Source organism: Dermochelys coriacea, chromosome 1, assembly GCF_009764565.3.
Source record: "Dermochelys coriacea isolate rDerCor1 chromosome 1, rDerCor1.pri.v4, whole genome shotgun sequence".
NCBI classification, from domain to species: Eukaryota; Metazoa; Chordata; order Testudines; family Dermochelyidae; genus Dermochelys; species Dermochelys coriacea.
In genome coordinates this window covers 10,811,017-10,823,007 of record NC_050068.2, presented here as the reverse complement: position 1 = coordinate 10,823,007, position 11,991 = coordinate 10,811,017, and the positions used below count along the sequence as shown (strand labels likewise).

Here is an 11,991-nt window from a genome sequence, read left to right as displayed (position 1 = left end):
AACCGCCTGCCCACCTCCCCAAGTTCCATATCGTCTCACCCAGAGGCCCAAGAACGCACGGTGGGGGAGACTCCGGGCACCCAGGCACTCCACTCCAGAAAACAGGCCCAAGCAACAGAAGGCTGTCATTCAAACAGTTTTGATTTGTGTGTGGCTACAATAAGCAATGTGGCCGTGGCCTTGTCCTTCCCTTCTCCCCTCCTCTCCCACCCCACTTCACCCTACCCCACTCCACTTGGGCTACCTTATCAGTTATCTCCCCCTTTTTTTTAAATTAATAAAGAAAGAATGCATGGTTTCAAAACAATAGTGACTTTATTTCCTTTGCCAGCTGTGATCGAAGGGGGGAGGGTGGTTGGCTTACAGGGAATTAAAATCAACAAAGGGGGTGGGTTTGCATCAAGGAGAAACACATGCAACTGTCACACCGTAGACTGGTCAGTCATGAAACTGGTTTTCAAAGCCTCTCTGATGCGCAGCACACCTACCTGTGTTATTCCAATCTCCCTGGTGTCTGGCTGTTCAAAATTGGCAGCAAGGCAATTTCCCTCAACCTCCCACCCCGCCATAAACATCTCCCCCCTTACTTTCACAGATATTATAGAGCACACAGCAAGCAGTAATAACAATGGGAATACTGGTTGCGCTGAGGTCTAACCTAGTCAGCAAACAGCGCCAGCAAGCTTTTAAACGTCCAAAGGCACATTCTACCACCGTTCTGCACTTGCTCAGCCTATAGTTGAACTGCTCCTTACTACTGTCCAGGTTGTCTGTGTATGGCTTCATGAGCCATTGGAGCAAGGAGTAGGCTGGGTCTCCAAGGATGACTATTGGCATTTCAACATCTCCAACAGTAATTTTCTGATCTGGGAAGTAAGTCTACTTCTTGCAGCTGCTCAAACAGCCTGGAGTTCCTAAAGATGCGAGCATCATGCACCTTTTCCGTCATCCCACGTTGATGTCAGTGAAACTTCCCTTGTGATCCACCAGTGCTTGCAGCACCATTGAGAAGTACCCCTTGCAGTTTATGTACTGGTTGGCAAGGTGGTCTAGTGCCAAGATAGGGATATGTGTTCCATCTATCGTCCCACCACAGTTAGGGAAACCCACTGCAGCAAAGCCATCCTCTATGACCTGCACATTTCCCAGAGTCACTACCCTTGATAGCAGAATGTCAGTGATTGCATTGGCTACTTGAATCACAGCAATCCCCACAGTAGATTTGCCCATCTAAATTGATTCCCGCCTGACTGGTAGCAGTCAGGCATTGCAAGGTTCCACAGGGCTATCGCCACTCGCTTCTCAACTGTCAGGGCAGCTCTCATCTTGGTATTCTTGCATTTCAGGGCACAGGAAAGCGTTCACAGAGTTCCAGGAAAGAGGCCTTACGCATGCAAAAGTTTTGCAGCCACTGGAAATCATCCCATACCTGCAACACTATGCGGTCTTACCAGTCTGTGCTTGTTTGCCAGGCCCAGAATCGGCATTCCACTGTATCAACCAGTTCCACTGCCGCCATGATGTCCCAATTGCCACATCCTGTGGTTTCAGGAATGTCTCTGTCCATATCCTCCTCACAATCGTCCTCGTGCTATTGTCTCTTAGCCAGGTTCTGCACATACTGCAGTATAATGCGCGAAGTGTTTACAATGCTTGCAACAGCAGCGGTGAGCTGAGCGGGCTCCATGCTTGCCATGCTATGGCGTTTGCATGGGTAACCCAAGAAAAAAAGGTGTGAAATGATTGTCTGCAGTTGCTTTCACGGAGGGAGGGGAGACTGATTACAGGTACCGAAAACCACTCGTGACAATGTTTTTTCCTCATCAGGCATTGGGAGCTTAACCCAGAATTCCAATGGGCAGTGGAGACTGTGGGATTCACTCTGTGAATCGATGCTAGCCACGGTAGTGAGGATGCACTCCGCTGACTTAATGCGCTCAGTGGGGACATACACAATCAACTGTATAAAATCGATTTCTAAAAATCGACTTCTATAAAATTGACCTAATTTCATAGTGTAGACCTACCCTAGGTGTTCTAAAGCCCTGATATACTTGTAATCTTATTTTTCTTCATATTTTACTTCAAACTTTAGAGCACAAAAAGTGATCAATTATTGTAGGAAGTGTTATAAACACTGACAAAAAACGAAGGCATTTAAGAATTGCAAAATTGGAACAATTTCCCAGTGTACTGTAGGGCTTCAAAAAGGGAAAGATATAAATTAAGAAAACAAGATGAATTAACAATCACAACACTACAAGAGAAAGCCAATGGAATGTTTAATTACTTATTCAAAAAAGCTTTGTGTTCAAACAAACCTTATCTACTAAAGTATATCACAGCAATTTTCATTAAAACCGTAACAAACTGAAAGCTTAGAAAAAGGAGTGATAATTATTCATGAGATCGTCACCATGAGTTTCAATGTGCTTGAACACAGACCATTTCTGCAACTCAATTAGATTTGCTTTTAAAAAGGAGGCCAATTGATCATACTTAACAGATTATTGTGTTAGGGATTTCATGAGAGACTTTCTAGAACAGACCCTTCAGTTTTCATTACAATACAGGTTACCATATTTGTATGCCAAAATCTAAACAGTTAGATAAAGTTTCCTGCAATTTTCCAGACAGCTCTTTTGTGGAATTCCTAATGGCTTTTAGGAGATTACAAAGACTATACAGATGTAGGTACCTTCTCAACGCTTAGTGCCTACATCATGGTTGCATAAATGGGACAGGAATAATCTATCCTTGCTTAAGGGTACCAACTAATAAAATAAAATTTGGAATTTAGAAATCAGAATTTCTAGCAAGTTACACAACAGACAATATATTTTAAAACTAATCAACTACACTACTCATCTAGGGCAGAATTACATACCATCAATGCACATCATGTACACACAATGTTCATTAATATGTGGGCATTAGAGAGCCAAAGAGTCCTCATCTTCAGCTTACCCCATGGAAAGGAAACCAAAGAATAAAGGGAATATATGCTGGCATGGGATGGAGGGAGGACATTACCTGATAGAGACATTTGCACTAAGTACAGAGCATGAGTTATTAGACAAAACAACCTACACTTCCTAATTACCTGTGCTAACTGACAAAACATTAAATACAAGGCAGAATACTGTGGTGCACTGCTTTAGTTGTTTATTATAGAATCATAGAATATCAGGGTTGGAAGGGACCTTAGGAAGTGATCTAGTCCAACCCCCTGCTCAAAGCAGGACCAATCCCCAATTTTTGCCCCGATCCCTAAATGGCCCCCTCAAGGATTGAACTCGCAACCCTGGGTTTAGCAAGCCAATGCTCAAACCACTGAACTAGCCCTCCCCCATTATCTGGGATCTAATCCAGTGAGCAGACCTGATCTTCATTTCATCATTTCATCTTCACCTGCATTTTTGATTCATGCTTTGCTACAGGTGATGAATTCTGTTTAATTAGGGAATTAAAGCATAAGCCTGCTCAGCAGCAAGTCTAAATCAGGTTTTCAAGTAGAAAGTTTGGAGACAAACTTCTCCAAATGAACTAGTATTTCAAAAGCCTTTTGCTGATATAGCTCAGTCCAACGCCCACACTGATAGCTAAGTCATAAAGGGCAGGTCTACACTTCTGCTTAAGTCAATCTAACGTACATCGCTCAGGGGTGTGAAAAAGACAAATTACAGCAATCTAAGCGCTATCCACACTGAGTGCTATGTCAACAGGAGACCTTCTCCCACTGACATAGCTTCCACCTCTCGCAGAGGTGGAGTGCTCTCCCATTGGAATAGACAGTCTTCACCAGACGCACTACCAGCCGATGTAGCACTTCTAGTGTAGACGAGCTCATCAAGGTCACTTCACAAAAGACCTGAATAATACTGCACTACAGTGAGGGTTTCCCAGTTCAGTAGGAAGAGCCATGAAGTCACTGGAAAAACAATCTCCTCAGCTCTGACAGAAAACCTCCTGCTTTCCTTACCTTCTCTCAGTCGCTATTCTTCAACCCCGCTATTAAAGCAGCACCTCCCTTTTATTTCTCTGCTAACACCACATTTTAAGAAAACAAACAATATTATGAACGAGGGCCCTACGGTATTCTGAAAAGGCGTGTTGTCTCCATACACTGATGTATCATGAGTGCATTGGTATGAATAGGATTTTGTTTCAAATGAGAGGACAGTACCACTCTTTTCCAGTTCCTATATAGTGACTCATCCCCATGAATTTGGGATGATGTGGGAATCCATTGACAAAACAGCAGCAGCTGCAGCAATTTTCTGGGCACTGGCCCTTTAATTATTTTTTTTTAATCAACATTCAGATATTGGGGAGGGGAGGGGGCAAGTTGGCTCAGAGAGTGGAAACAAGATATGGAACTTTTCACTACTAGGCCAGCAAGGATTGGAATGAAGATGCTGGTTCTACCTGCTACACAAGTTCCCTTTCTGAGCTGTAGATGTCGAGACCTGAATCTGGGCTGCTGCTCCTTGGTTCCCCAGGGTATCCAGCCCAGTTCTCACTCAGCTCCAGTCAAAGCTTCCTTAGATTCAAACACTAACTGAAAAAAAGAACTCAAATACATGATCTGCACATCACCTGGTGAGGCTTTCAGATTGGTGCTCTCCTATCTGTAGTTTTCACGGTAGGACCAAAACCTCCATTTCTGTGAGGAGCCTCCTTCAGTATGGAATATGGACTATGCCTCATGGAACCTCTGATAAACCCAGGGGAGTTTCCTGAGATAAAACTAGGAAGCTCTGTCTTAGACCACAGGCACCTGTTCACACAACTGTGATCTTGATGAAGATGCTAGGATACAATGCGAGGCCAAACGGCAGAGAAGTGTTCTAAAAATATCACTCTTGATTCAGAGTGAAGCAAGAATTTATTTGATGCAATGGAAGTGAGCAGGTAGGTGGTATCTTTCTGAAATATGGATGTGAGGAAATCTCCTAATTCCACTGTTGCTATGATAGACTGACTGTCCATCTTGGATTTCCTGTAGGTCACTAAGGAATTGAGCCACTTCTGATCTAAGACTAGACAGAGGCCCACTGATCTAATGGGTGCTGCAGGCAATAGAAAGACAACACCTGCTAAGCATTCCTGCTCTGTGAGCCTGGAGACAGGTTGGATGCCCAGAAGGGAATGCAAGGCCTTCCTCAATGCTCCTCACTTTCCTTGTTTTCTAGGAGATGGGACAAACCTGCAGAAATGTGAAAGTATTGGAGATCCACAGTGTTTGGATTAGACCAAAGAGAACTCCCAACACTACCTGTTATCCACCCCAACTGCTAATTGACGAAGCAGCACCTGTCTCTGAGGGCAGAAGTGGACAGGCTTTATTATTATTAGATGCTACTGCAATGCAAGAGGCCTCAAACAAGAATCTGGGTTGCCTTGTGCTAGGCGTCATGTAAGCACATGAATAAGTGGGTCTGCCCCAGAGAGCTCACAGTCTACAGAAGCAACAGAGAACCAAAATCAAATTAAGTGTGTCTGTGTTGGGGGGAGGGGGTGAGATGGAGAAGGATGATATAAAATTAACATGCTATGCACAACAGCAGCAGCTCTGAGTTTGCCTCAGGTCTAATCTTGCTTCCCAGCTATCTAACGTTTAACCAGCTTGGCAGATTGCCAGCTTGAGTCTGTTCCTTGGAGCTCCAATGACCTACTGCTTTTTCTGGGAGTTCCACCTCTGGGTCTGCAGCTACAGGGATCTTCTGAGAGATTATTTATGAGCATAATGTGACTATCTATACTATCATGATCACTACTTTCACAATATTGTGATAAATTTTGTACAAAGTATGCCTTGTGATCATTTAAAAAGTTAAGGTTCTACTGTAGATTGTTACTGAAATATGTTGCAATTTTGGACCAGTTTCTCAGAGTCAAAGACGCACTAGCACCCCAGACAGGTGTTGAAGAGCCATCACCTTCTTAAGTGACCATTCTCCAGCAATAGGAAGGTGAAAAGAAGAAATTTACATTGCATCACAGGAATCCTTGAAGAATGGAGATTGTTATAAATATGAGACTGTGATCTCCAACTCACCTCTCCGCCTCCCATCTCTCTGCTCATGACCTCAGCAACTCTCAAAGAAGTGAACTAAGGAGGGAGTGTTCCCAGGCTGGAAGGAGACCCAGCCTGTGAAATTCACAGCAGCGTATGGTGAGATAAAATCTTTGCTCTTAAGGCCACATAACTGGTTAAGTTAGGTATTAGCTTGCATATTACTCTTCTATTTTCTTTTGTGATCAATCCTGACTTTTATGCATCAACACTTGTAATCACTTAAAATCTATCTTTCTGTAGTTAATAGACTTATCTTGTTGTTTTATCTTAATCAGTGTGTTTTGATTAGTGTGTGTGGGAAAACTCCATTTAGGATAACAAGGCTGATGAGTTTTTCATTTCCTTTGATGAAATGACAGACTTTCTATGAGCTTGCATTGTTCAGCAGTGTGCTGGACAGTACAAGACACACATTTCTGGGGGAACAAACCGGGGACTAAGAATTTACAGGTATTGCCCTCTATGTAGTTCATGAGTGACTGGTCAGAGTGCTCATGTATTTAGCTGTGAGTGAATTTGCAGGCTGAAGGCTGTGTGAGCAGGCCAAGTGTGCCTGTTCTAACAGCACAGCAGAGTAAAAGGCACCCCAGGCTATAGAGTTAAGGGACACCGTTGTTCAACCATCCAGATTGTACCCTGGGGAATGTCCCACATAAGAGAGGCCAGGCTGATCATGTCCAAAAAGGCATCAGATATAAAATCTGAGGCCTAGTATTGATGCCCCAGGGTCTCTTCATCTGTTTGTAGTGGACAGGGACATTGAATATGTCTATATTGCAATCGGAGGTGTGACTACAGCACATGTAGACATACATGAGCTAGCCTTGATCTAGCTATCATGAGTATTGATAGCAGTTGAAGCTGCAAAGACACAGCCTTCAGAGCAAGCTGTATTAGCCCACCCAGGACCCTGGGTACTTACTTGGGTGACTAGCCTGCGCTGAAGTCCGTGCTGCTGTGGTTTCCTTGCTATTGGTACTCATGCTATCTAGATCAAAGTTAGCACATACCCTAAGCTGCTCGGCTGTTCCTTCCACCTTTTAAAGGGGTCACTACCTACTTTGACTGACTGAGATGTCCGGGGGAAGGGGAATGGGAGCTAGTGACTTTGACTCCCTCAGGGAACAGATGGCCAGGATCCCCTGGGGGACTAACATGAAAGGGAAGGGAGTCCAGGAGAGCTGGCTGTATTTCAAGGAATCCCTGTTGAGGTTACAGGGACAAACCATCCCGATGAGTCGAAAGAATAGTAAATATGGCAGGCGACCAGCTTGGCTTAATGGTGAAATCCTAGCGGATCTTAAACATAAAAAAGAAGCTTACAAGAAGTGGAAGGTTGGACATATGACCAGGGAAGAGTATAAAAATATTGCTCGGGCATGTAGGAAAGATATCAGGAGGGCCAAATCGCACCTGGAGCTGCAGCTAGCAAGAGATGTCAAGAGTAACAAGAAGGGTTTCTTCAGGTATGTTGGCAACAAGAAGAAAGCCAAGGAAAGTGTGGGCCCCTTACTGAATAAGGGAGGCAAGCTAGTGACAGAGGATGTGGAAAAAGCTAATGTACTCAATGCTTTTTTTGCCTCTGTTTTCACTAACAAGGTCAGCTCCCAGACTGCTGTGCTGGGCAACACAAAATGGGGAAGAGATGGCCAGCCCTCTGTAGAGATAGAGGTGGTTAGGGACTATTTAGAAAAGCTGGACGTGCACAAGTCCATGGGGCCGGACGAATTGCATCCGAGAGTGCTGAAGGAATTGGCGGCTGTGATTGCAGAGCCCTTGGCCATTATCTTTGAAAACTCGTGGCGAACGGGGGAAGTCCCGGATGACTGGAAAAAGGCTAATGTAGTGCCCATCTTTAAAAAAGGGAAGAAGGAGGATCCTGGGAACTACAGGCCAGTCAGCCTCACCTCAGTCCCTGGAAAAATCATGGAGCAGGTCCTCAAAGAATCAATCCTGAAGCACTTAGAGGAGAGGAAAGTGATCAGGAACAGTCAGCATGGATTCACCAAGGGAAGGTCATGCCTGACTAATCTAATCGCCTTTTATGATGAGATTACTGGTTCTGTGGATGAAGGGAAAGCAGTGGATGTATTGTTTCTTGACTTTAGCAAAGCTTTTGACACGGTCTCCCACAGCATTCTTGTCAGCAAGTTAAGGAAGTATGGGCTGGATGAATGCACTATAAGGTGGGTAGAAAGCTGGCTAGATTGTCGGGCTCAACGGGTAGTGATCAATGGCTCCATGTCTAGTTGGCAGCCGGTGTCAAGTGGAGTGCCCCAGGGGTCGGTCCTGGGGCCCGTTTTGTTCAATATCTTCATAAATGATCTGGAGGATGGTGTGGATTGCACTCTCAGCAAATTTGCGGATGATACTAAACTGGGAGGAGTGGTAGATACGCTGGAGGGGAGGGATAGGATACAGAAGGACCTAGACAAATTGGAGGATTGGGCCAAAAGAAATCTAATGAGGTTCAATAAGGATAAGTGCAGGGTCCTGCACTTAGGATGGAAGAATCCAATGCACCGCTACAGGCTAGGGACCGAATGGCTCGGCAGCAGTTCTGCGGAAAAGGACCTAGGGGTGACAGTGGACGAGAAGCTGGATATGAGTCAGCAGTGTGCCCTTGTTGCCAAGAAGGCCAATGGCATTTTGGGATGTATAAGTAGGGGCATAGCGAGCAGATCGAGGGACGTGATCGTTCCCCTCTATTCGACACTGGTGAGGCCTCATCTGGAGTACTGTGTCCAGTTTTGGGCCCCACACTGCAGGAAGGATGTGGATAAATTGGAAAGAGTACAACGAAGGGCAACGAAAATGATTAGGGGTCTAGAGCACATGACTTATGAGGAGAGGCTGAGGGAGCTGGGATTGTTTAGTCTGCAGAAGAGAAGAATGAGGGGGGATTTGATAGCTGCTTTCAACTACCTGAAAGGGGGTTTCAAAGAGGATGACTCTAGACTGTTCTCAATGGTAGCAGATGACAGAACGAGGAGTAATGGTCTCAAGTTGCTATGGGGGAGGTTTAGATTGAATATTAGGAAAAACTTTTTCACTAAGAGGGTGGTGAAACACTGGAATGCGTTACCTAGGGAGGTGGTAGAATCTCCTTCCTTAGAGGTTTTTAAGGTCAGGCTTGACAAAGCCCTGGCTGGGATGATTTAACTGGGACTTGGTCCTGCTTTGAGCAGGGGGTTGGACTAGATGACCTTCTGGGGTCCCTTCCAACCCTGATATTCTATGATTCTATGATTCTATGATTCTAGTGCTAACCTGTCGAAAGGAGGCCCAATGGGGGTGAGAAGGAGTAAGCCCTGTTTCCTTCTCTAGGATCCCTGTACAGCTGGATTTTGCAGGAAAGTGGAAATGGAGTTGAAGAGGGTCACCAAAGCAGGGTTACAGTTGGGAGGAAAAAGTAAGGAGACACTATTCCCCTGTCCGTGCCCCCAAACATTCTTTCTTCTAGGTTTCTGCCTCAGTTGCCCTCTGGGATGGTCTGTTCACCCAGAGTCTGCATGAGGGAAGGAACAATGTCTTATTGGATTTCCTCTCCTTCTTAGGGAAGAATTGAAGACCAGTGGGGCAAGAGGGAGCTACCACAGAGGGAACCAGGCTTGCTTCTCCATCTCTGCAGAAGCCCCCTCCCTCTTGCTCTGATCCTGATGCCACCATTGCTGCAGAAGCTCCTGTCTGACTGTGAGGTAGCAGAAGAATGGAGCTGAGTGAGGGTTGCTGGGAGCACCCAAAGCCCAGCAACCAGCTAGGAGCTGGATCTACCAAACAGCTAGGAGCAGCAGTCTAGATTCCAAACTGGAAGCTTTTCAAAGAAAGTCATTAGCATACACATTAACATACTAAGTCATTAGCATTGCCCCTGCAAAATGAGGTGCCCTTGCAGTCCATTTCCTAGTGGAGAGGTGTTCACATCACAATTGGTAGCGATTGTCACAGCATCATTTATAAACATAGAACTGTCAGCATATATTAGTTTCCCTAGAGAATAAAGCTAACACAAGCAGGAACAGCCTGTATTTGATATGATTTTTAAAAATCTGTGCACATATGTAGTGCACAAGTGGGGGAAAAATCATAAACCCCAAAATTACCTAAAAGGAAGCTTGATTTATGGCATATATAAAGTAAGTACAAAAAACAGTGATACCACAATCGTGTTTTGGATAAAGAAAGAAAGATCAGATACATTTGCTAAATTTTGTGGATTTCTTTATAAACTGGAAAACCAAATTATTTTTACATGGCTCTATTAAAAAAAACTCAACCCACACCAAATACAAGACAAAATCAGGCTGTATCAACTGCATTATATTTATGGAATAAAAATGACTCTCAGCCCTGACACGTCAAGTTTCAACCTGTAGAAAATATTGACAGCAGAGCTATTCACCCTTAAAGAGCGCTTTATAATGGAAATTCTAATGTCTTGAATCTTCTTCTCCCAGATTTTTCCCTGCACTATTGCTTATTCAAGGTTCTGGCTTCTTTTCAGCCATGGAGGATGAAAGTTTTGTGATGCTGACTAGGCAGAAGCCACAGACAGCATTTAATTTAAAATTATTGTAATGGTTTTATAAGTTTGGTCAGAGTTCAACAGGAACCACAATGCTAAAGTTTCAGGCAGCAGCAACTAATTTCTCAAAACATCAAATTCACTGTTGGCTGATGGTGCTCTAGCAGAGTAAGATGCTACTTCCTTGAAGTGTCAGGCTTCACTTGAGAACCTCTCAAGATGAAATATAGAATGGTTATCCTACATTATCCTCCCCCTAAATCTACCCTTTACGCTGAAATCTGATACCCATGGGATGGGTCATTGGCACCCCAAAACCATGGTGATCAGAGCATAAAGTGGGTAGGTAGGTAAAAGCTGTACTTATGGTGCCACATCATGGAAAACAGGAGATAAGAGGAATTTCTTCTGCAGTGATGTGGTTGCTGCTGGTATGGGTAATGGGTTTAGCAAGGGATTTATCCAAGAGAGTGAGAGTAGACTCAGTATTGCAAACCTCAAGCATTCCAAAATCATGAGACTGGCTTAAAATGAGGATTTTTTTTAAAAAATAATAAAACTGGGGAGTTTTGTTTGCTTTCTGGTTTGTGAGCCTCCAGGGTACACACAGGTAACATTTTCCTATCTAAGCACAAGGGCTAGAAACTTTTTTTAAAAATAAAAGCTGAGATTCTCATGAAACATGACAGGGTTTTCACAAAACCACCAAATGCTGTGACATGATAAAATCACAAAAAAGTTGGCAACACTGGAGAAGTATGCAAGACTGGGAGAGAAGAATTAGAACAAAAAGCAAAGATGATGATTCACCCCAATCCCAGAGCTGAGGATCTCTCCACAAAAGACTCCTCAATAGCAGCCACTTGACGGCCACATCAGCTTATGTGGCCAAGGTGAGAGAGGAGGGCTTAAGACAGACAAAGCATGGTTAATTGTAAAACTGCTCTGGGTGGGAGTTATGCCACAGTCTTGGGATACCTCTGGAATGCCTTTATTTCTTCACATTTGTATTTGAAAATGCCTCATCATAATTAGCTGCTTTTTATAAAATTGGAAAGAATCAAAAATAAAAATAATATTCCCTTCATCCTATCAATATATATTTATAAAAACTTGTGTAAATATATAAGTAGAGAAGAAATTACTGGGTTACTCTACAAGATTAAAAGATAACAAGGCTGCCAGTCTGGTTACTTGGATAACACATTGAAGGTTGTACTGTTACTGAATAATAATTCCACATCAGAATACTGAATGCATGGTTAACATGCAGCCAATGATGTGATGAATGCAGTGCAGATGCTTGCACAGGTACTATAGAAAGACAGGTTTCAGAGTAGCAGCCGTGTTAGTCTGTATTCGCAAAAAGAAAAGGAGTACTTGT

At 43.8% G+C, this 11,991-nt stretch overlaps 1 protein-coding gene across 14 annotated transcripts in view; it reads right to left on the bottom strand.

Annotated features, from left to right (window-relative positions):
• FAM168A (family with sequence similarity 168 member A) overlaps positions 1-11,991 on the bottom strand; it is a 362,823-nt gene that overhangs the window by 146,453 nt on the left and 204,379 nt on the right. The window lies entirely within an intron of this gene.